Raw genomic sequence first — 25,663 nt, forward strand, 5'->3', positions numbered from 1 at the left:
GGTGATGATGATGATTGGTGGTGATTGGTGGTGATTGGAGATTGGTGGTGATTGGAGATTGGTGGTGATTGGAGATTGGTGGTGATTAGTGGTGATTGGTGATTGTTGTGATTGGTGGTGATTGGTGATGATTGGTGATTGGTGGTGATTTGTGATTGGTGGTGATTGGTGATTGGTGGTGAAAGGTGATTGGAGATTGGTGGTTATGGATGGTGTTTGGTGGTGATTGATGGTGATTGGTGATTCATGGTGATTGGTGGTGATTGATGGTGATTGGTGATTCATGATGAGTGGTGGTGATTGGTGATTGTTTTTGATTGGTGATTCGTGGTGAATGTTTGTTATTGGTGTTTGGAGATTGGTGTTGTTTGGTGGTGATTGGTGATTAACAGTGATTGGTGGTGATTGGTGTTTGGCGGTTGGTGGTTATTGGTTGTGATTGGTGATTAACGGTGATTGGTAATTTGTGGTATTTAGCGATTAGTGGTGATTGGTGGTTCTTGGGTGGCGGTTGTGGTTGCTTGGGGGTGGTGGTGGGTGGTGGTGGTTGGAGGGTGGTGGTGGGTGGGTGGTTGTGGGTGAGTGGTTGTGGGTGGTGGTGGTGGTTGGTAGTGGTGGTTGGTGATATTGGGTGATTGATCATGATGGGTGGTGGTGATGATGGGTCTGTGGTGGTGGTGATGATAGGTGATGGGTGGTTGTGATGAAGGATGCTGGTCATGATGGGTGGTGATGTGTGACGATGATGTTGGGTGGCGATGATGATGGATGATGATGATGGATGATGATTATGTGATGATGAGGGGAGGTGGTGGTTGTGGTTGGTGGTGGTTGTAGTTGCTGGTGGTTGTGGTTGGATGAGTTGGTCGTTGGTTGTGGATGGTGGTGGTTGGTGGTGATTGGTTGTGGGTGGTGGGTGGGGGTGGGTGGTGGTGGGGATGGGTGGTGGTGGGTGGTGGTGGGTGGTGGTGGTTGGTGGGTGGGGATGGGTGGTGGTGGGTGGTGGTGGTTGGTGGGTGGTGGTGGTGGTAGTGTTTGGTGGATGGTGGTGGTTGGTGGTAGGTGGTAGTTGGTGGGTGTTTGTGGGTAGTGGTGGTTATGGTGGTTGGTGGGTGGTGGTTTGTGGGTGGTGGTTTGTGGGTGGTGTTGGTGGATGGTAGTGGTTGGTGGGTGGTGGTGGTGGGTGGTGGTGGTTGGTGGTAGGTGGTAGTTGGTGGGTGTTTGTGGGTAGTGGTGGTTATGGTGGTTGGTGGGTGGTGGTTTGTGGGTGGTGGTTTGTGGGTGGTGGTTGGTGGATGGTAGTGGTTGGTGGGTGGTGGTGGTGGTGGTGGTTGGTGGGTGAGGGAGGTGGTTGGAGGGTGGTGGTGGTGGTTTGTGGGTGGTGGTTGGTGGATGGTAGTGGTTGGTGGGTGGTTGTGGTGGTTGGTGGGTGGTGGAGGTGGTAGTGGGTGGTGGTGGGTGGTTGGTGGATGTGGGTGGTTGGTGGTTTGGTGGTGGTGGGCGGTGGGTGGTTGGTGGAGATCGGTGGTGGGTGATGGTGGGTGATGGTGGGTGGTGGGTGGTGATGCGTGGTGGTGGGTGGTGCTGGGTGGTGCGTGGTGCTAGGTGGTGGTGGATGGTGGTGGGTAGTGGTGGGTGGTGGGTGGTCGTGGGTGGTGGTTAGTGGTGGTGGGTGGTGGGTGGCGGGTGGTGGTGGAGGTGCGTGGTTGGTAGTGGGTTGTCGTGGCTCGTGGTTGGTGGTGGGTGGTGGTGGGTGGTGGCTAGTGGTTGGTGGGTAGTGGGTGGTGGTGGTGGTTGGTGGTGAGTGGTGGATGGTGGAGGTGAGTGGTGGTGGGTGGTGTTGGGTGGTGGTGGGTGGTTGGTGATGATGATTTATAATTGGTGCTGTTGATGATAATGATGATTGGTGCTGGTGATGATGATTGCTGCTGGTGATGATGATGATTATTGCTGGTGCTGGTCATAACGCTGATTCGTGCTGGTGATAATGATGATGATTGGTGCTGGTGATGACGACTGATGATTGGTGATGACAATGATGATTATTGGTGATGCTGGTGATGATGATTGGTGCTGGTGATGATGATTGGTAATGAAGATGATGATTGTTGCTGGTGATGATGATTGGTGCTGGTGATGAGCATGATGATGAGTGCTGGTGCTGGTTATGATGATGATGATGATTCGTGCTGGTGAAGATGATCATGATTGGTGCTGGTGATGATGATTATTTGTGCTGGTCATGATGATGATGGTTCGTGCTGGTCATGGTGATGATGATGATTGGTCCTGGTGCTGGGGTTGATGATGATGATTGGTGCTGGCCATGATGATGATTATTGGTGCTGGTTATGATGATAATGGTTCGTGCTGGTGCTGGTGATGATTATTGGTGCTGGTGATAATGAAAGGTTGGGTTCATAATTGCCCGGTAGAATGAGTATATAATGGCCAGGTAGGGTGGGGTCACTCACCAACTCATCCATTCATCTTGTGTGTGGTGATCCACCAACCCCCGCCTAGATTTCAGGCGCCTTCCCAAAACTGCAATTCAATCACTCACGCACCCACTCCTTTACTCACCCACCCCCTCATTCACTCACCCACGCACTCATTCACTCGCCCATGCACTCATCAACGTACACACCCACTCATTCACTCACCCATACACTCATCAACTTACAGACCCACTCATTCACTCGCCCACGAACTCATTCACTCACTCACCCACTCATTAACTCACCCACCCACTCATTCACTCACCCACCCACTCACTCATTCACTCACCCATACACTCATCAACTTATCCACCTACTATTTCACTCACCCACTACTCATCCACTCACTCACCAACTCGTTCACTCACCCATTAATCATTAACTCACCCACCCACTCATTCACCCCCCCCCCACTCATTCGCTCACCCACCCACCCACACATTCACTCACCCAACTATTCATTCACTCACCTACCCACTCATTCACTAACTCAACCACTCACCCACCCACTCATTCACTCACCCACCCACTCACTTATTCACCAACCCATCCACTCATTCACACAACTGCCCTTCTGTTCACTAACCCACCCTATCCACTCATTCACTCACCCACCCATTCACTCACCCACCCTTTCACTCACACACCCATCTACTCATTCACCATCACATCTACTCATTAACTCAACCACCCACCCATTCACTCACCCAACCACTCATCCACTCACTCATTCACCCACCCACTCATTCCTCGACATCAGGAGGAAACAAGGAGGTGGAAAGGTGCTGATGCAGGCCGTTTTAAAAGTCTTTGATGACCGCTTTTGTTGCAATCGAAACGTCGTAGTTTTTTGTTATTTTTTGCTACTTTCTCTGAACCTATCTACGTGGTGACTTTACCGAAAGACCCAAGAATACAAATACAACTTATTGGGTAGTCAGAATTCATCAGCACCAACCTGTATGTTGAACCTCTTTCGCACCGTACGTAGCCAACCGTGCAAATCTGTAGGTCTCTCTGGGTGTCTATAATGAGTGACCCATTGTTACTTAAAACTATTTTGGCAATGAAGTGATACGTGATATAATTGAATAGATTTTAAGCACTACAATTTTGAAAAAAAAAATATTGAATAAATTAAAAATAAAGAATAAAAGTAAGTACATGGTAATAAAAGCAACAGTTAAAATGTGTTGGATTTAGTAATAGCATGCCAAATGATGAGTTATTTAGCCTGAAAAATAGTGCAAATACAAATAGATTTTACAAGGAAAAGTGATTTATATTTACTAAATGTCTGAGCAATGGTAATTTAGATTTACTAAATATTTGGAGGAATCTGATTAATATTTATTAATGATCTGGCTGAAATTGATTTACATGTACTAATTGCCTGGGTGAAATTGATATAAGCTTACTAAATATCTGGTTCAATGATTTGGATTTACTAAATAAAATACTTATATTGAATGTCTGTTGCCATAACATTTATATTTCTAATCCACCCAATAGCATGCCTTCATGGTGCCACAATTCACTTACGTTAAGTCAACCGAGCACCATCAAAAAGATAAGAACTATGAAAAGGAACAGCAGATTGACATGTATTTGTGCAATTTTGTCTCAACATGTTTATCCAACATATTACAAGTACAAAAGAAAGAGGGGCTATGAAAAAACAAAGACAGAAACCATGTATCTGTACAATAGGGATACAATACCTGAAGTCTATTAATAATTTGTGGGCATTACAGGCACAGATTCCTTTTTTGGATGTGATTCAAGGTTTTAGTCTTGTTAGTGCATTTAAATTACGACAATTAAAAAAAAATATGTAAAGATACTTTCATAATATTTCTTTCTTATGTGCGCAAATTGAAATCCTAAGGGCCAATATGTTTATAAAACAGCTAAAAGAGATTAAAACATCACATGAATTGATCCACAATCCAGGTGGACCTATCTTTTTTAACATGCACAATTACAAGCATGGCTTCCTAACAAGTAAACTAGCACAACCTTCAGATGTTCCATGCATCTTACATCTATTCCTTTCGAAACGTCGTGAGAATTTTTATTGTTTTATATATATTTATTATTTTATTGTTTCCCTTCAACGTGACTTTACCGAAAGAGCTAAGAATATGAATTACTGCAGTCACGAAAGCTTTAAATGAAAATTTTACCGCCTCTACGGGGAGGGTTTCCACGTCACTTTAAGATCCTTCAACAAACTCCGGGATAAGAAGGCTCAGCTGATCGAGTCTCTCACCTTTCTGAAGAGATGCCGCGACTCTGGGGTAATTCCAATCGCATTTACACTGACCTCTGCTGCTGTAACTTCTTCTAATGCGAAACGAATTCTTTTCAAAACTAGCTTAGCTCTTATCTCAGAGAAAATCAGACTTATACGCACCGAACTAGATCAGTTAGACAAGACACTCTACAAATCACACTTATCATTGACGGCAACAATGTCCAGGTGACCGTCCCTCCCACCTCTACATGGTGTGTGCGTGCATTCGTGCGAGGGGGGCGCCGCGTCGGCGCCGTCACTCCCAAGTGGCGGCGTCACGGCGGTGGGCACGGCCCCGACGGAGAGGCTCCGCTGCGGCAGCACCACAACTGTGTAGAGGCTAAACAGCGGACGTCTGCGAGAGCACCGGCCTCGGGAGAGTGGCGGGAAATCCGAGGCACCGGTGGCGGCGTCACGGCGGTGGGTATGGCCCCGACGGAGTGGCTCAGCTGTGGCAGCACCACACAGCCCCCCGAGGTGTCAGTCCTCGTCCCGGGTTGACTGGAGCACCTCGCCTGGGTTGCCCCTACAAGGTAGCGCCGCGGGGTCCGCGGGACTCGTCCGGCTCTCGTGGCTGGCCTTGGCGGTGGTGGCTCCACCTCTCGGGGTTCCGGCGGCGGTCTCCTCCTCCACTCCAGTGGTTCTCACCGGTCCTGGGTACGTGCGAGCTGGAAGACAAACTCGGTAGCGGTAGGGTGCAGGGGCCATCGTACCCGTCTCTCCTGGCTCGGGTCGGGACCCCCTGGGGCCCGGGGCTCCGTGGGGCCCATACACTGTGCAAGGCCCCCGGGTATGGGGGGGGGGGGTGTGGGGACCCCGGGGTATCGGGGTCCTCGAACGGCGGGGTTCTCCCTCGCTGGGGCCGCCCTCCATGGTTTTATTCGCCGGACATTGACCACCATCTCCCGGCCTCTCTCCCCCCCTTGAATCAGTACCGTCCAGGGGGAGATCTGTCGCCCCACGGTCCAGGGTCCCCGCCAGTAGGTGGTTAGCTTCCCCATCTGTCCGGCCCCGACGCGAGGGGTGTGCAGCCACACCTTGGAGCCCGCCGAGTAGAAGGGGGCTCCATCCGGAGTCGGGCGCCCTGCTCCTGCCGCTGGTGTGCGGCCTCGCCTTGCAGGTAGGCCCGGACCCTAGCTCCGCATAGGGTCGAACTCACTACCCTGGTCAGTAATGACTCGTTCGGGGATCCCGTGCTTAAGTACGTAGTGTTCCACGAATGTTCGGGCCACTATGAGGGTTGTCTTATCGGGGATGGCCACCGCTATGGGATAGCGTGTGAAGTACAACACCGCTACAAGAATATATCGGTTGCCCCGGTGGGATCGCGGGAATGGCCCCTGCAGGTCGATCCCAACCAGCTGATTCGTCCGACTGACGCGGAACGGTCTCAGGGGGACCTGGTATCGCGCTGGTTTGGGCCCGCATTACTGACACGCGCGGCAGCCCTGCACCCAGGCGGCCACGTCTTGTGCTAACTTGGGCCAGAGATATTGGCGATGCAGGGTCTCCCCGTCGTGGCCCCCGAGCAGGTGGTCATGCACTAGTCTTAGCAGCTGGGGTCGCACCTGGGCGGGAACACAGATGCACCCAGGCTGGCCGGCTTCGGTGAGCTCCCGTACCACCCCGTTCTGCATGCACAACCGGGCGTACAAACCACGCCAGGGTCCTGGTAGGGTGTCCCTCTTCTCCCGTAGGGCCGCTTCCACCGCCGCCAGATCTGGATCCTCGCAGCTGGGTCCGTCTCAGCTACTCGTCGTCCAGGCCTGGGAAGGCGCAGCCGATGTTCTCCTGGATCCGATTGGGTGGGATTAAGCGACCCGTTGGGCCCCGGGGCGTGGGCTCCGCGTCCGCCGGGTGGTCCCCCGGTTCCCTGGTTCCCCCTGCCGGGGTTTCTGTGGCACATATTGCACTCTCCCCCGCGAGGGGGGGTTTTAGTTTCGGCGCGCCCTCGGTGGTCCGCTGTTTGCTGGCAGCGTCCCCCCGTGAAGCACGGGCAGACTTCCTCCGCCCTTGTCTCGGCGCACACCGCGGGTCGCCTCGACAAGGCGTCCGCGTTTGCATGTGTACGCCCAGCTCTGTACTCGATTTGCAATTTGTACTCATGCAACTCCGCTAACCATCAGGCCATCTGCCCCCGTGGTTCCTTGAACGTAAGGAGGAAATGCAGGGCATGATGGTCGGTGCGCACCCGACATTTCCTGCCATACATATACGGTCGGAACTGTTTACACGCGAAGATCACGGCATACAGTTCTTGACGGGTCACGCAATAATTCAGCTCGGCCCCACTCAGGGTCCGACTGGCATATGCGATGACCCGCTCCGTCCCACCCTGCACCTGCGACAGCACCGCGCTCAGCCCACTGCTGCAGGCATCGGTGTCTAAAATAAAATTAGTGGTGAAATTGGGGAAAGCTAGAGTGGGGGTGTGGGCGAGGTGGTCTTTGAGGGTGGTGAAGGCCGTCTGGCAGGCCTCCGTCCACTGATAGGGGTTCTTAGGGGAGGTGAGTTGGGTGAGGGGGCATGCAATCTCGCTGAATCCCTTTACAGATCGACGATAATAGGTGGCGAGCCCCAAGAATGATCTCCGTCAGGTTCCTTGGCCGTGGCCATTCCACTACGGCGCGTACCTTCTCCGGATCGGTGCACACCCCGCCTCGCTGACTCGGTGTCCGAGGTATGCCACCTCGCACTGCGCAATGTAGCACTTACGCGGCTTGAGCTTGAGATGGGCTGCTCGCAATCGCTGGAACACCTCTCGCAGCCTGGACCAGTGTTCCGACAGATCTACTGAACACTGTCACCTCGTCCAGGTAAATCAGGCACTGTTCCCACTGCAAGCCCCGCATCACCAACTCCATCAATCGCTGGAACGTTGCGGGCGCGTTAGTGAGTCCGAACGGAAGCACTCGAAACTCGAACAGTCCAATTGGGGTGGTGAATGCGGTTTTTGGCCGATCCTCCTCTGCCATCTCCACCTGCCAGTACCCGGACCCCAGATCGAGGGTGGAAAAATACTGTGCTATTGCGAGGCTGTCAGAGGTGTCGTCGATGCACGGTATGGGGAAGGCGTCGCCGAGGGTGACTGCGTTCAACTTTCGGTAATCAACACAGAATCGGGTCGACCCATCCTTTTTCGTCACTAGCACTACCTGGGAAGACCAGGGGCTCGCCGAGGGCTGGATTATGTTATCACGTAGCATATCCGCGACTGCCTCTTTGATCTGGGTCCGATCAGGCGCGCCCACTCGGTATGCGGGGAGTTTGATGGGTCGGGCTGCACCTGTGTTAATTTGGTGCTTAACAAGGTCTGTCCGGCCCATATCTGAATCGTGCTCACTAAACACGTTGGCGTGCTCCTGCAACAATCCGCACAGTTGATCGGCCTCCCCCTTAGGTAAATCTGCCCAAGGCACATGTAACGCATCATGCAAGGGAACGATCTTGGCTCGGGGGGTCGGGCCGACTCGCCAGGCCAGATCCTGGTTGTCCTCGGGGCAGCCAGGGTCTTCCGCCCAGAGTGCAAACACCGAGTCGTTAGAATGGCGCGCGTGCAGGGGGTGTATGGTGGCTACCGTGGTGCGTCGTCGTAGAATTTCCGGGGTACTGTGTGGGTTAAACACCCGCATAAACAGTCGGCCCTCATCTGCGTTTACCAGTGTGGCTGACCCCACAACTCCGTACGGGTCCGCCAGCTCCGGGTGAGGAGTTAGCATTACCTCGCCCGATGGTCGGTGTGTGGGGTCGGCGGAGGGTGTTGCTACGGGCACCAGCATCTCGGCAAGCGGGCCGATGGTGACGGCCGATATCAGGGTGGCGGCCATGGGTGTGAAGTGAGGGCGATTCCGTTCTTGTCCCAGGAGCGGGATCCTCTCCCCGCTGTCCTCCACGGTGGCGCATCGCTGGCCTGGCTAGTCGTTGAGCCCCAGTTTCTCCAGGAGGTCCGTACCCGCAATACACTCATGGCACAACACACTCGAGACATAGAATTCCTGTGTACACACCTGGTGTCCGAGACGGACCTCGAGGGAGATCCTTCCCAGCAACCCCATCCCGGCTCTGCTCGCTGTGTGCCTGCAGGCGGCTCACGTCAACCCCGAGCACGCTGCAGTGTGTGGCGCTCACGAGTGAAGCCACTGCCCCCGTGTCGAGTAGGATCCAGGTGCGCTGCCCGTTCACCTGTCCTACCAGTGATGTGGCCCCCGTGATCGCCGCCACCAGCTCCCATAGCCAGTCACCTGTCCTCACCGCGTCCTTGGGTGTTGTGGTCGGAATCTGTGCGGGGGTCACTCGCTCACCATTATTACTATCGTTGTTTTGTTTTGGGACCTCGTCGATTGCACCCTTAGGTGGTCCACTCTCTAGGGGGCGTTGGCGTTTAACCCTGGCGCCTGTCTAGTGCGGGCGATTTGAGGACAGTCTCTCACGAGGTTCCCGCGGCGGTCGCACAGGTAACACGCTCGGGGAAGGGCGGTGGCCCCGTAGGAGCTTCCCCGCACGCTCCCTCTTTCCCCTCCCGTACGCCGCTGCCCAGACTCTGCCTCTAGTCGGGCCACCCTCCCGGCTAGCCCCCCTACCGTGGAGCGCATTTCCCCCATTTCCGACTGAATGGTCTCCACTGTGGACTGTAGTTTGGTGATATGGCCACCAACTTGGGTCACCTGGCCGACTATATCACCCATGCCGGTCTGTAGCCCTGCTACCCATCCCGGGGTTGTCTCGCGGGCTACCGGGGGCTCCCTTTCCCGACCCCTTACCGTCGTGGCGAGCTCCTGTTCCTCCTCTTCCTACTCTAACGACGGGCTTGCGATGGTGCGCTCTCTTCCCAGCCCCCGGAGCTGCGCGCGTTCGCTGGAAATTCCTTCACATTTGCGCGTGCGCTCGACAAGGGCGTTAAAGGGGAGACGTGTATAGCTCATGTCTGGCTGCCACCACGACGTGCAAGTCAAGTATCGCTGGATCTTCTCAGCGGCAAGCTCCTCAATCATCTCTGTCGTGTATCCCAGGTGTGCGATCTTTGTTAGCTCGCGCACATCCTCGGCATAATCACGCAGGTCCTCGCCGGGTTGGCGGTAGCGTGCCTCTAAGGCTGCTTTTGCCTACTCCTCATCACGCGTACCGAAACGCAGATCAAGTCGGCGCATCAGTTCCTCTAGCTGTGTCTGCGCGCTTGTGGGTAGGGCTTCCACAAAATTGGCTGCCCGCCCATCCAGGTTCATAATAAGTTGGCGTAACGCCTGCGCGTCCGTCCACCCATTAATCTCTTTAGCCCCTATGACGTTGCGGGCGAATGCCTTCCACCAAGGAGCCCCCCGGCTGGTAAATATATGCCATATTTTTGCGTGGGGTAACGCGGGGGTTCGTACCGCTTCTGACGCCAAACTGTGGGGGCTGCCGTCCCCCGCCATCACTGAATTGTCGGGGCCGTTGCCCCCTGACTCCCCCATTACATTTATACTACTACCACCTGGCAGTTCTGTAGGGTTCGGGTTAGCGACCTCCAACTCCTCGCCCCCCGGGGCCCCTGACTTTGTTACCGACCGCGTTGGCATGGCTCAATTAGTGGGCTTGTACGCTTTACTCTTGCGGCGCGCTACGCGGGTTCAGTGGCGGCGTGCTGCGGTGAGCGCGCTCGCGAAGCAAGACTCTGTCCCGTACGTAAAAAAATGGGTACGGCGCACTGATGCGTGACTCACGTACGTAAACAAATGGGTACGGTGCGCCGACGCGTGATTTCAGTACGTAAACAAATGGGTACGGTATGCTGACACATGACTCCCTCACACACACGCTCTACGCGCCTAGGCAATAACAAACCCAACACCGATACCTGCCCAGCCCCATACACCAATCACACGCGAGGGAGTTGGGTTCGGGGGTGAGAGGGCAGGGGTGTCTGCCGTGCGCGCGCCGCTTATTGGAGGGAGTCACTCCGCTCTGATTTAAAAGGGCCGTTTAAACAGCCGCGCGTGTACGCGCACACCAGGCGCTTAGCTCTCTGCTTCGCTAGAAACAACCGCGCATGCACGCGACCGCAAGACACTCCCGTAAATAGTCGCCCAGGTATGCGAACGCTAAGCACTCCCGTAAACAGTCGCACAGGTACGCAAGCGCTAAGCACTCCCGTAAACAATCGCCCAGGTACGTGAACGCTAAGCGCTCCCGTAAACAGCCGCACGGGCACGCGAATGCTAAGCACTCCCGTAAACAGTCGCCCAGGTACGCGAACGATAAGCACTCCCGTAAACAGTCGCCCAGGCACGCGAACGCTAAGCACTCCCGTAAACAGTCGCCCAGGTACGCGAACGCTAAGCACTCCGGTAAACAGTCGCCCAGGTACGCAAACGCTAAGCACTCCCGTAAACAGTCGCCCAGGTACGCAAACGCTAAGCACTCCGGTAAACAGCCGCACGGGCACGCGAACGCTAAGCACTCCCGTAAACAGTCGCCCAGGTACGCAAACGCTAAGCACTCCGGTAAACAGCCGCACGGGCACGCGAATACTAAGCACTCCGCCTTCCTCTTCACACTCACAAAGACCACACGACACAGTTTATCCCCCTACTAGCTATTTTATTCACCGCGAGTAACCCGCTAAACTACTCGTGATTGTGTGGGTCAGCAGACTTTAGCTTATCCCTCGGGGATCCTGGGCTGAACTTATCCTGCCTGCCTCTCCGCTTTCTTCCCTCTGATCAATTAGCCCGCACTCACCTTAGTCCCAATCTGATGCTGCAGAAGCTGTGGAACGGTGATGTTCCCGCACCCCGTGCCCCCCTGTCCAATCAGAGGTCTGGATTTTCCCGCCCTCGGATCACCGCTCTGGTGACGTCACCGCAGTGGTTTATTGGACGTCCGCTTTCCGTTCTTCCCGCTATCCGCCCACTGACTCGTGTTTGTGTGTGTGTGGTTCCACTCGCGGTGGCTAAACAGCCCCTGCCATGACCATGCCATTACAATCCCAGGTCACAGCACCGCGGTGCTCTTCAGCCTCGGGGGTAGGTCGCCCAATTTCCCGGCTGCAGGAAACCATGAAGCTTGATCTCATTAGGGGCTTCTGGATAAAAACCTGTTGGCCAGGTGACCTTCCCTCCCGGCTCTACGTGGGGTGTGTGTGCATTCGTGTGATGGGCGCGCCACGTCGGCGCCGTCACTCCCCGGTGGCTGCGTCACGGCGGTGGGCACGGCCCCGATGGAGCGGCTCCGCTGCCGCAGCACCACAACCTCTGGGTCACTGAGCCGCTTCCAAACACCCCCCATGTCAAATACATAAGCAGGAACCTGTATCGTGAGCAGCAGCATTATTTGAATACTCTGCCAAAACAATTTGAATTGTGGAGTGGTGGCACAATTCCGCAATAGCTTTATCATATCTCTGGTGATAGGAAGAATTTCTACAAGACCGAGTTCTAGAGAACCCCTTTACGCGATGTTTTGGTCTACTCTTCCACACTGGGCGGATGTTTCAGTAGAGGAAGGAGTACCCACAATTTAACGCACCGCATCCACGGCCCCTCTCCTAAGTGGGCGTCCCCAGCCCGAATGCTCGCAGGAAGCCCTCCCAGCCTCCCTGCTCGACGAACCAGGCCCCGCACACGTTCACCAACAAGGCGGCCACCACGTCCGTCACGGCCGACTTCTCTGCGTCGCTCAGACGTACGCAGTCCACCAGCCTCTTCGCGAGGGAGGAGCGAGCAGAGCACCACCAGGACCACCACGCGGCCCCAGCTCGCAGAGCCATCGCGGATGACTTCCCAGGCCACGTCCATGAGCAGCCGGCGGTGCCCTCGGTGCTCCACCCACTCCGTGTGAGGAACAGGTCCCCCAGGCAGTTGACCACCTCCTGCACCAGCTGTGCTGGCTAAACCTTCTGCAGCTGCTGGACCTGCAGCTGCTCCTGCACCTGCAGCTACTCCGTCTGTGTCACCAGGTGAGCCATGTAGCCGACGATCAGATCCGCTGTCAAGACGGTCAGCAGCTGCAGCACCTCCTTTTCCTCCCCCTCATCTTCTTCCTCCTCCTGCCCGTGTCTCATTCCTCCTCCCCGTGTCCCACTCCCTCCCCCTGTCTCCCTCCACCTCCCTGTGTCTCCCTCCTACTGTAATGTTTTGCTTTTGCAAAACACGTACTAATTTGTCAGTTACTCCCGAGATATATGGTATTTTAATTGTTTTAACAATCTTATCGATTTCAGCATTGTTGCTTTGCCATCGTGATTTGGCATTCAATGCTCTGTTAATTTGAGCATTATTGTAGCCATTCTGTCGTAGTGCTTCTTTAACGTGTTTAATCTCTCTCACGAGACTTTCACCATCTGACACTGCTTTAGCCTGATATATCAGCGTCTTGATAAGAGAGGATGTCTGAGCTGGGTGATGATGTGATTCTGCATTCAAATAGCATCAGTGTGTGCGTTCGCTTTCTGTAAACGCTGTGTGCTATTTTACCATTTAGGCCATGTCCAAGCAAAATATCTAGGAACGGGAATGTGTTATTCACCTCCATTTCCATGGTGAACTGGATGGCCGGGTTTTGTGCATTGAGATGATTTAGAAAATCATTAAGTGTATCTTTACCATGTGGCCAGGCAACCAAAGTGTCATCCACATATCTAAACCAAAAACATGGTTTCAATGTGCTCGAGACAAGTGCTCTTGTTTCAGAGTTTTCCATGTGCATATTTGCTATAGCCGGAGATAAAGGAGAGCCCATTGCTGCTCCTTCCTTTTGTTTAAATAAATCACCTCCAAAAGAAGTAAGTGTTATTTAAACAATGATGAGCCAGTTTCAGAATATATTTTGGTAAACCTGTATTCTTTACTAGTGTATCAAGTAATTTAAGTGACTCGTTCACTGGAACCTTAGTGAATAGAGAAATCACATCAAAACTCACCAGAATATCATTAGGGTAAAGTTTAATATCTTTATTCACATTCACAAGATGTTCTGAATTTCTTATGTATGAAGATGTCCTCCCGATGTAGGGATGTAATTGTTTAGTTATATGTTTTGCTAATTTATATGTGGCAGAGCGAATTGTACTGACTATGGGTCGTAATGGGATGCCGATTTCATGAATCTTTGGTAGCCCATACAGTCTAGATGGTTTTGAGGCCCTTGGAATTATTCGGTATTGCTCATTCTTAGGGATTAATGAATTTGCAATTATTGCAGTAGTCTGACGTTCTAAAGTATTAATAGGATCTCGTTTAACTTTAATGTGGGTACTTTTCTCTAGTAAATCTTTAATTTTATTATCATAATTGGCTCGTGGCATCACCACAGTAGTGCGGCCTTCATCAGCTGCCAGGATTTTAAAATCTTTATTTAAATGAATCTCTCTTAAGGCTTTTGCTTCGTTCGAGCTAATATTTATTTTTGGTACTTTGCTATTTTCAATTATTTTTTCAACCTCGTGTCTAGTCATCTCTGCCTCATTATGTGGAAGGAGTCTAACTGCTGATTCTACCTCAGCAATTATCTCATCCACTGGAATTGTGCGTGGGGTAACGGCAAAGTTAAGGCCTTTAGAAAGGACAGAGATCATGTCACTGGTTAAAACAGTGTTAGTCAAGTTCATTACGGGTTTGTTTTTAAATTGTTCGTTTTTAGTGGGTATTTGTTTATTATGAAGTCTAGATAATTTATTCATTTGGCTAGTTTTGGTTAGATTAAACACATTATCAGCCGATTGTTGTGTTATGGTCTCGATTATATTCCAATAATGCATTGATCTACTTGCTTATATCTAAGTGCAACTGCCTTAGAGATTCTGAAATGTAAGATAATTCACTCCTGTTGTGCTGTATTCTCTCTATTAATAATCATTTGCTAGCTTTGTGTAGTATTTGGTTAGCTTTAGCAGACTTTGTGATGTGTTATTTTAACTGCGTTTGGTATTAACTTCGAATCTCTGCACCTTTTGAGGAACGTCAGTGAAGATATCAATTCCATCCGCTTGATGCGGAGCTTCTCCAACTTTCTGGTTTTAAGAAAAGTATCCTCCCCATAGAGGTTAGTCAGTTTAACACGTAGGCTTTCGCGACCAATATTATTCATAATAAACGTGTTTGGGTTAGATCGCGTTATTAATAAATGTGTCGTAACCCTCCACCACCCGACACGGCCAATCAGTAAAAAAGTGTCATGTTGACAAAAGACAAAATAGTTCACTACTTTAGCCCACTGGTGTGTTGAAGAGTGAATCCACAACATTTACAATTTTTTAGTATGACGTTTCGCTGGTAATTACATCCAGCATCATCGGGCAATTCGCCAGAATGGTGAAGCCCTCACTCACTCGCGGTCTTAAATAGAGCAGCAGGGTGACATCATTTAACTCATTCAGGTGCAGTGATTTGAGGCGGAGTGGGGGGTATTTTAATTATATAATAGATTAGTAATCAGTCAAATGTTATGATCAGTAATAAGTTGTAGATTAGTAATTAGGTGTAATGTGTATTATTGTAATTATATACTACGTTAGTAATCAGTTAATTAGTATGTTTCCCCACAACGAGGGTATACAGCTGCTCTGACATGGGACGACCCTGTCGTACACCTCTTCTGAAGCTGACAGGGGCAGTGAGCGTACCGTTGACTTTGATTAGACACTGGACTTCAGTGTAGAGCAGGCGGTTCAGTCCCAGGAAGCTGGTCCCAAAACCAAACGCCCTCGGTGGTCCCATTAGGTACCCGTGGTCAAACGCCTTCTCTTGGTCGAGGGAGAGAAGCGCGAGTGGGAGCCCCCTTTCTCTCGAAGAGGGTGCTGAGGTCTCTGACGAGGAAGACGCCATCATGAATTGTTCTCACTGGGACCGTGTGGGCCTGGTCACTGCCCACCACCTGAGCCAATACAGTCTTCATCTTGGAGAATAGCGCTTTGGCCAGAATTCTTCTCTCCTTATAAACGTCTATGCCTGCCCAAGATGAAATCTGGAGAGACCTACCGCGCAGTCAGGGCCGCAGTCGCGACAGCAGCTCCCTGCGTCCCGGGAGCCGGTGCGGGTTGCCGGACCGCGTCACCGGCGCCGTTCGGAGCGCCGCGGGCGCTGTGTCGGGCGGAGTGGCGCAGCGCGTGCCCGTGGTGCCATCGCCGGGCATTGCGCGCAAGCAGCATCACGTGTCGTGCAGTCAGGGCGGCATGGGTCGGTGGGTGGGTGTGTGGGTCGGTTTGGGTGGGTGGGTCGGTTTGGGTGGGTGGGTCGGTTTGGGTCAGTGGGTGGATGGGTGGGTCGGTGTGGGTGGGTGGGTTGGTTTGGGTCGGTGGGTGGGTTGGTCGGTCGGTGTGTGGGTCGGTGGGTGGGTGGGTCGGTCGATGGGTGGGTGGCCACTCACATTGATTGACAAACATAGAAGCTGCAACCAATATCGGTGACTCTCATGTGGCCGGCCTGAGAGAGCATCACGTTGTCCTGGACGCACACGGGGAGGCAAGGGGAGGTCACGCTCAGAGGCTGCCCTGTGAGCGGTCAGCCAGCAGTGGATCGACCCACGAACAACGACAATTACAAAGGTCCCCTCGTGTAGCCGCTAGCAGGCTGTAGGGCCAAGTGCTGTTAGAAGTAGCTAGTAGCAGCACTGCCTATGCAAGCTGACAATGTGGCACACACAGAGGGAGTGGGTGGCCAGTACCACGGCCGGCCGCCTTTGTCTCCCCCATTGGGCGATGTTTACTACACACCACCGCTACAACAGGAGCGAGCGCGAGTGCGTCGTGGGGAGCGTGCGCGCCCCCAGAGTGCCCTCCGCTATCACCGGCTTTGATGACCGCGTGGACGATGCCGCGGGACTTGGTCTGGGCCAGGAAGCGGACGATTCCACTGGTGTATGACCTCAACGCGGCGTCGTTGATGCGCCAGATCACCGCTCGCTTGCTCAAGTCGTAGAGGCAATCCCGGCGGCGGCAGCAGCAGCAACGACGACGATAGCGATGATGACGGTAATGAAGATGATGATGACGATGATGATAATGACGATAATGATGACAATGACGATGGTGATAATCACGATGACGATGGTGATGATGACGATAGTGATAATGACGATAATGATGACGATAATAACAATGGTGATGATGCGTACTTCAACAGCTGCAGCACGAGGCAGTTGTGTCCGCGGAAGTGGAACGAGTGCAGGACGCGGATGACGCCGTGCAGCTCAGCACTGCCCTCCCCTGCAGCTCCGTGATCACCTTCAGCTCCATCCTCTGCATCTCCATCTTGGTAGGGCTGCGTGCACACAGCAAGTCTGTGGGTCTCTGGGTCTCTGTGGGTCTCTGTGGGTTTCTACGTGTGTCTATGGATCTCTATGGGTGTTTGGGGGTCATAGTAGTTTTACGGAGGTTATTATTATTATTTTTTACTATTTTACTCATTATTTTGTAACCATGTATTTACTTCCATTATCTATTATTTTCTTCATTTATAATTATTACGACTGCGGCCGCTTTGTTAAGACCACCACCACCCACACCATTTCCAACCACACCAAAACACCACCACCCACCCACACCACCATCCCCATCACCCCCGCAACAACCCACTTGATGGGCAGTGCCAGCATCTTCACAGCCACCAGGAATCCCATCTTGTGGTCCACAAACCGCAGCACTACTCCCTGCCCTTCCTCGCCAAATTATTCTCTCGCACCTCGAAGTGGTATTGGAGCTGCTCCTGGGCAATATAAAATGGAGCAGATGAGGCAGCAGCGCCGCCACAAGCCAGTCAGTCACAATCACGATGTGAATGTTTAACGCTTAGTGGTAGGAGCAGCAGTGGTAGTAGTGGTTAGTAGTAGCAGTAGTGTGTGTGTGTCTGTATGTGCGAGTCTCACAGGGATATAGTTGTGGGTCTCTGTGGGTGTCTCTGTGTCTGTGCGTCTCACTGGGATGTAGCTGTGGGTCTCTATTGGTGCCTCTTTGAGTCTCAATGGGTATCTGTAGATCTCTATGGGTGTCTGTGAGTCTCACAGGGATGTAGTTGTGGGTCGTTATGGGTGTATCTATGGGTGTCTCAATGGGTGTCTCAATGAGTGTGTCTATGAGTGTCTGTCTTTGTGAGCCTCACAGGGATATATTTGTGTTCTTGGTTGTCGTAGCCATCGTTGTTGATGCAACCGCGGGATTTGCCCTCGTCCATAGAGACAAAACAAACTTGACAGACGTCGGCCAGCTCCTCCTGTCGCTCGGTCAGGCGAGGCAGGAAGAGTGCCAGGATCACTGCACACCTGACAACAACTATGGGTTTTTTTTCTTTACCGACAGAACCAGAGTGTTTCTTACACACCAATAAGCCCAGTAAATTGGCACAGTAGGGGGCACAGGTGGTGCATCAGCCACTCGTCTCAGTCGGTCGACCCGTGGCACCTGTTGGGTCTGCCCCGTGACCTCCTGCCAGCGGGAGTTCGACACTTCACTTGGCTTAAAAGTGCACATAGCCTGGCACAAGCGTCGTTATGATGTCACCGCCACTTAGTGGCGAATGGCGGTTGTTGTGTGTGTGTGTATATTCAATCAGGCCAAGAATGTGTGCACCACAGAGTGAATCTCACTGCGGTACAGTGGACAGGCCATGCCGCGCCGCTGCAACTCGAAGATGCAGCGGCGGCACGTGGCAAGGTGGCCGCCGTCGCCGTGAACCAACGTGCAGCTACGCGGCTCACACTGGCACACCACGCACCCACCCACAACACCACCACTACCCACACCACAACCACCACCCACAACACCACCACCACCCACAACACCACGCACCCACCCACAAGACCACCACCATCAGCCACACCAACACCACCCACACCACCAACACCACCAACCACACTTCCAGCACCACCACCCATGCCACCACCACCTATACCAACACCCGCACCAAAACCACCCACACCACCAGCACCACCCACAACAACACCACCACCCACAACACCACCACCACCCACACCACCACCCACACCAACGCCACCCGCACCACCAACACCACCAACCACACTACCAGCAGCACTACCCAGGCCACAACCACCCATGCCACCACTACCTACATCACCACCACCCACACCACCACCACCAACCACACCACCACCACCACCCACACCACGCACCCACCCACAACACCACCACCCACACCATCACCACCACCCACACCACCACCGCTACCGGCTGGAGTGTAAGAAGGAGAGGCAGTGGTGGAGGTGGTGTTGACGCTGGCACCTGCTCGCCTGTTGTCGGCTGTCACTACGGAGAATATCTTCATGAGCAGCGCTAATACTGAGTGTCTGAGATCTCTGAGTGAGAATCCCTCCACACCAAACACCTCCCCCAGGGGGTCCCCCGCCACACCTCACCAGGTACTGCCTCTCTTCATCGTAAAGTCGCCTCCGCTTAATGTACTGTTCCACGTAGTGGAACACCTGCTCCACAGTGAATGTGTCGCCCTCGGCACCGACCGACTGCAGCAGTGGAAGCATCCGAGGCACCGGCTTCAGGAGTGTTCCTCCGAGCTTGTCAGAGACATGGACAATTCCATGCACTGTATGTGTTCTGTATTTGTACGTGGATAGTAACGACAGTGGATGTACATTCACTCCGAGTCTTTACTGGGTCGTTAAACAGCATGGGGTACACAATGACGTGAAACTTCACATCTACCCTACCTCCGTGCTCCATGCCGAAAAGCCACTGCAGTGGTAATAAAACTGCAACGTATTTTATTCATCAACCTGCATTTTCTTATTTTTCCCAAATTTTAACCCGGGTTGGGCTGTCGCCATCCTGCCCTGGAACCAATTATTCATTCGTGTCTCTAGCAGACCATTGCAAGCCTTGTGTTAGAGAATGGCTCACTGAAGCTGATATCACAGAGCTACTTCTGAGTACCCTTCAAGTGCCCTCTGGTCCACAGTAAAGAGCAGCACCCTCCCACCTGTCCTTTAAGTAGGAGTAACGTTGGTCATAACAATGTTCTTTTCGTTGAAATTTATCCAAATTAAGTGCAGAACCACATTGCAGCAATGTGATGGTTTATTTTGTGCTGTCAATGACGACAAGGCTGAGATCATTTACTCGCTAGACTTGAGAACCCGTTTTAATCACTTGCGGGTGCCTGTATTCAAACCCAAGTACTCCGTGGTGCCAGTTCCGTGCTATGACCTCTTGGCCACTGGGCCGCCTCTAAACACCCCCCATGTCAAATACATAAGCAGCAACCTGTACCGTGAGCAGCAGCATTCTTTGAATACTCTGCCAAAATAATTTTTATCGTGGAGTGCTGACACAATTCCTCTCCTCAGTGGGCGTCCCCAGCCCAAATGCTCGCAGGAAGCGCCCCCAGCCTCCCTGCTCGACGAGCCAGTTCCCGCACGCGTTCACCAGCAAGGGCGGCCACCGCGTCCGTCACGGCCGACGTCTCCTCCGCGTTGCTCAGACGTACGCATTCCACCAGCCTCTTCGCGAGGGAGGAGCGAGCAGACCACCACCAGGACCACCACGCGGCCCCAGCTCGCGGAGCCATCGCGGAGGACCTCCCAGGCCACGTCCACGAGCAGCCGGCGGGGCCCTCGGTGCTCCACCCGCTCCTCCGTGTAGCTCACCAAGTCCAGAACGGAGTCTCTGAACCGCGCTAGGGACAGGTCTCCCAGGCAGTTGACCACCTCCTGCACCAGCTGCGTTGGCTGAACCTCCTGCAGCTGCTGAACCTTCTGCACCTTCTGCAGCTGCTCCTGCACCTGCAGCCACTCCGTCTGTGTCGCTAGGTGAGCCATGAAGCCGGCGACCAGATTCGCTGGCAAGACGGTCAGCAGCTGCAGCGCCTCCTTCTCTTCCTCCCCCTCGTCTTCCTCCTCCACCTCATCATCTTCCTCCTCCCCCTCCTTAGACTCCTTCTCCTCTGTCTCCCTCTAACTCCCTGTGTGACCCTCCTCCCCCGGTCTCCTTCCTCGTCCCCGTGCGTCCCTCCTCCTTCCCCCGTCTCCCTCTTCCCTGTGTCTCCCTCTTTTTTCTTTTTGCTGATGAAGTTTTTTTTTTTATTTCCACAAGGTGTAAACGCCGTATCCCTTATTTTGTAATTGTAATTCTGGGCCAAAGAGGTCCCACAAACGTAAACGTTTTGTATTTAAAATATAACACAACAACAATGAATGGCTTAGTGGGTAAAGTAAGACGCACGCCAAAACGGGTGAGTTAAATAAATCCAATCTCTCCTACCGGATTATAGGACGCAAACCAAACTTTGTTGTAACAAGAACATAAAAAAACTGATTCTCTTAATCAGGTGAATACGGTAAAGGGGCAGAGTCTGTGGTTGCCGGTGTGGTGAGTCTGTGGGTCTCTGTGTGGTGACGATGTCTATGGGTCTCTGTGGTGATGGCAATGTCGGGTGGTGGCGGGTTTAACCACACAACATTTATATATTCACGCGATCTAACCCAAACAAAACCTGTACTACGGAGTCAACAACAACGACGTGAGGGCTCTCCGACGCGCGTCTCTGTTGGGGTGAGGGTGCTTTCTGTTGTATATGTAGGTTATGAAAATTTGATGTAAATAATAAAAATTAAATGAAATTTGCATAATAATCCGACATTATGCTAATTGATGTAAGTGCATAGACTATGCTAATTCGAGAGATAATCGTATTAATTTATGCTAGTGTATGTGTGATTATGCTACTGCGAGCCGTTATGATAATTAGGCCCCGCCTCGTTGACGAGGGTCGTTTATCAATCGGGATAATGCAATTAATCGTATGCAGTTATGCAGGTACTGTGAGCATGTCACATTAAACTCGGCTGTGTTGTTTAACTTCGTATTATCGATGGGTATAATACAATTATTCTCGCTTTAACATTTACTGAGTATGTGTTAGTGTGTTCAGCCAGGTCTCCAAGTTCAGATCTCAGCACAGAATACAGTTCTTATGCATAAATTTCAGGAAAGAACACACAACACTTCCGTGTTAATCAATTTTAATGACGATAGTGATAATGACGATAATGATGACGATGGTGATAATGATGACGATGGTGATAATGATGACGATAATAACAATGGTGATGATGCGTACTTCAACAGCTCCAGCACGAGACAGTTGTGTCCGCGGAAGTGGAACGAGTGCAGGACGCGGATGACGCCGTGCAGCTCAGCACTGCCCTCCCCCTGCAGCTCCGTGATCACCTTCAGCTCCATCCTCTGCATCTCCATCTTGGTAGGGCTGCGTGCACACAGCAATTCTTTGGGTCAGTTTAACACGTAGGCTTTCGCGACCAATATCATTCATAATAAAGGTTTTTGGGTTAGATCGCGTTTATTTATAAATGTGTCGCAACCCTCCACCACCCGACACGGCCAATCAGCAAAAAAGTGTCACGTTGACAAAAGACAAACAATTCACTACTTCAGCCCACCGGTGTGTTGAAGAGTCAATCCACATTTACAGTTTGAGTACGACGTTTCGCTGGTAAATACATCCAGCATCATCAATTGCTTGATGATGGTAAATACATCCAGCATCATCAATTGCTTGATGATGCTGGATGTATTTACCAGCGAAACGTCGTACTCAAACTGTAAATGTGGATTGACTCTTCAACACACCGGTGGGCTGAAGTAGTGAATTGTTTGTCTTTTGTCAACGTGACACTTTTTTGCTGATTGGCCGTGTCGGGTGGTGGAGGGTTGCGACACATTTATAAATAAACGCGATCTAACCCAAACACCTTTATTATGAATTATTTGGGTCTCTGTGGGTCTCTATGAGTGTCTAAGGGTGTCTATGGATCTCTATGGTTGTCTCTAGTTTATAGTAGTCTTAAGAGGGTTATTATTTTAGTGAGATAGTTTCAGTTTATATTTAGAGAGTTTTACGGAGGTTATTATCATTGCTGTTTACTATTATACTCATTATTTTGTAACCATGTTGTATTTACTACCATTTATGATCTATTATTATTTTATTCATGTATAATTATTACGACTGCTCCCACTGTGTTAAGACCACCACCACCCACACCATTTCCAACCACGCCACATCACCACTACCCACCCACCCCCCCACCAACCCCATCACCCCTGCCCCAACCCACTTTCCGTGCAGTACCAGCATCTTGACAGCCACCAGGAATCCCATCTTGTGGTCCACGCACTGCAGCACCACACCCTGCCCTCTCTAGCCAATCTTCTCTTGCACCTCGAAGCCCTATTGGTGCTGATCCTGGGGTATCTAAAAAGCAGCCGAAGCAGCAGCAGCGCCGCCACAGCCAGTCAGAGTCACAATCACGATGGGAATATTTAACGCTTAGTGGTAGGAGCAGCAGTGGTCGTAGTGGTTAGTAGTTAGTAGTAGCAGTAGTGCCTGTGTGTCTGTGTGCCTTTGTGTGTGTGCCTGTGTTTGTGTGTCTGTCTGTGCGAGTCTCACAGGGATATAGTTGTGGGTCTCTGTGGGTATCTCTGTGTCTGTGCATCTCACTGATATATAGCTGTGGGTCTCGATTGGTGCCTCTGTGAGTCTCTATGAGTGTCTCTGTGGATCTCTATGGGTGTCTGAATGGGCTCTGTGGGTGTCTCTGTGAGCCTCACAGGGATGTAGTTGTGGGTCGTTATGGGTGTTATCTATGGGTCTCTATAGGTGTCTCAATGGGTGTATCTATGGATGTCTGGGTCTCTGTGAGCCTCACAGGGATGTATTTGTTTTCTTGGTCGTCGTAGCCATCGTTGTAGATGCCACCGCGGGATTTGCCCTCGTCCATAGAGAAAAACCAAACTTGACAGACGTCGGCCAGCTCCTCCTCCTGGCGCTCGGTCAGGCGAGGCTCGAAGAGAGCCAGGATCGCTGCAGACGTGACAACAACAACTTAAATCATTAACTATGTTTTTTTTCTTTACCGAAACAACCAAAGAGTGTTTTTACACACACCAAAAAGCCCAGCAAGTTGGCGGTTGTTGTGTGTCTGTGTGTGTGTCTGTGTGTGTGTTCTGTAGCGGTTAGCGCGCTGCGCTATGAACCTGGCGACCCGGGTTTGATTCCCGCTCACGGCCAACACCAGTGACGATTTTCTGAACCGGTCCCGGGCTTCCCCTAGGTCGACTCAGCCTCAAATGAGTACCTGGTGCGGTGTGTAAACATTGCCACTGGGGAGACAAAGGCGGTCGGGCGTGGTGCTGGCCACCCACCCCCTCGTGTACCGTTCCGGCCTTCATAGGTGCTCGCTAACAGCACTTGCCCCTACAGTCTGTTAAGGCTATATGGGGGATCTTTATCTTTGTGTTCTGTCAGACCAGGAATGTGTGCACCACAGAGTGAATCTCCCTGCGGCACAGGGGACAGGCCATGCCGCGCCGCTGCAACTCGAAGACGCAGTGGCGGCATGTGGCAAGGTTTTCGCTGTCGCCGTGAACCAACGTGCAGCTACGTGGCTCACACCGGCACACCACGCACCCACCCACAACACCACCACCACCCACAACACCACCCACAACACCACCAGCACCACCACCCATGCCACCACTACCTACACCACCACCAACCACACCACCCACACCATCACCATCCACCACCGCTACCGGCTGGAGTGTAAGAAGGAGAGGCAGTGGTGGAGGTGGTGTTGACGCTGGCACCGGCTCGCCTGTTGTCGGCCGTCACTACGGAGAATAACTTAATGAGCAGCGCTGCCACCGAGTGTCTGAGATCTCTGAGTGAGAATCCCTCCAGACAAAACACCTCCTCCAGGGGGTCCCTGCCACACCTCACCAGGTACTGCCTCTCTTCATCGTAAAGTCGCCTCCGCTTGATGTACTGTTCCACGTAGTGGAACACCTGTACCACCGTGAATGTGTCGCCCTAGGCACCGACCGAATGCAGCAGAGGAATCATCCGAGGCACCGGCTTCAGGAGAATGTTCCTGCGAGCTTGTCAGAGACATGGACAATTCCATGCACTGTATGTGTTCTGTATTTGTACGTGGATAGTAACGAGAGTGGATGTGCATTCACTCCGAGTCTTTACTGTGTCGTTAAACAGCATGGGTTACACAATGACGTGAAACTTTACATCTACCCTACCTCTGTGCTCCATGCCGAAAAGCCACTGCAGTGGTAATAAAACTGCAACGCCTTTTATTCATCAACCTGCATTTTCTTATTTTTCCCAAATTTTAACCTGGGTTGGGCTGTCGCCATCCTGCCCTGGAACCAATTATTAATTCGTGTCTCTAGCAGACCATTGCAGGCCTTGTGTTAGAGAATGGCTCACTGAAGCTGATATCACAGAGCTACTTCTAATTACCCTTCAAACGCCCTCTGGTCCACAGTAAAGAGCAGCACCCTCCCACCTGTCCTTTAAGTAGGAGTAACGTTGGTCATAACAACGTTCTTTTCGATGAAATTTATCCAAATTAAGTGCAGAACCACATTTCAGCCATGTAATGGTTTATTTTGTGCTGTCAATGACGACTGGGCTGAGATCATTAGCTCGCTAGAATTGAGAACCTGCTTTGATCACAGGCGGTGTGGATTCAAACCCAAGTACTCCGTGGTGCCTGGTCAGTGCTATGACCTCTGGGTCACTTAGCCGCCTCCAAACACCCCCCATGTCAAATACATAAGCAGCAACCTGTATCGTGGGCAGCAGCATTCTTTGAATACTCTGTCAAAAAATGTTTATTGTGGAGTGGTGGCACAATTCCGCAATGGCTTTCTCATACCTCTGGTGACAGGAAGAATTTCTACAAGACGGAGTTCTAGAGAACCCCTTTACTCGATGTTTTGGTCTACTCTTCCACACTGGGCAGATGAAGAGGAAGTAGTACCTACACTTTAACACACCGCATCCGCAGCCCCTCTCCTAAGTGGGCGTCCCCAGCCCGAATGCTCGCAGGAAGC

This window comes from Petromyzon marinus, chromosome 23 (assembly GCF_048934315.1).
Source record: "Petromyzon marinus isolate PM22_M1 ecotype Great Lakes invasive population chromosome 23, UKy_Petmar_22M1.pri1.0, whole genome shotgun sequence".
Lineage (NCBI taxonomy): Eukaryota > Metazoa > Chordata > Hyperoartia > Petromyzontiformes > Petromyzontidae > Petromyzon > Petromyzon marinus.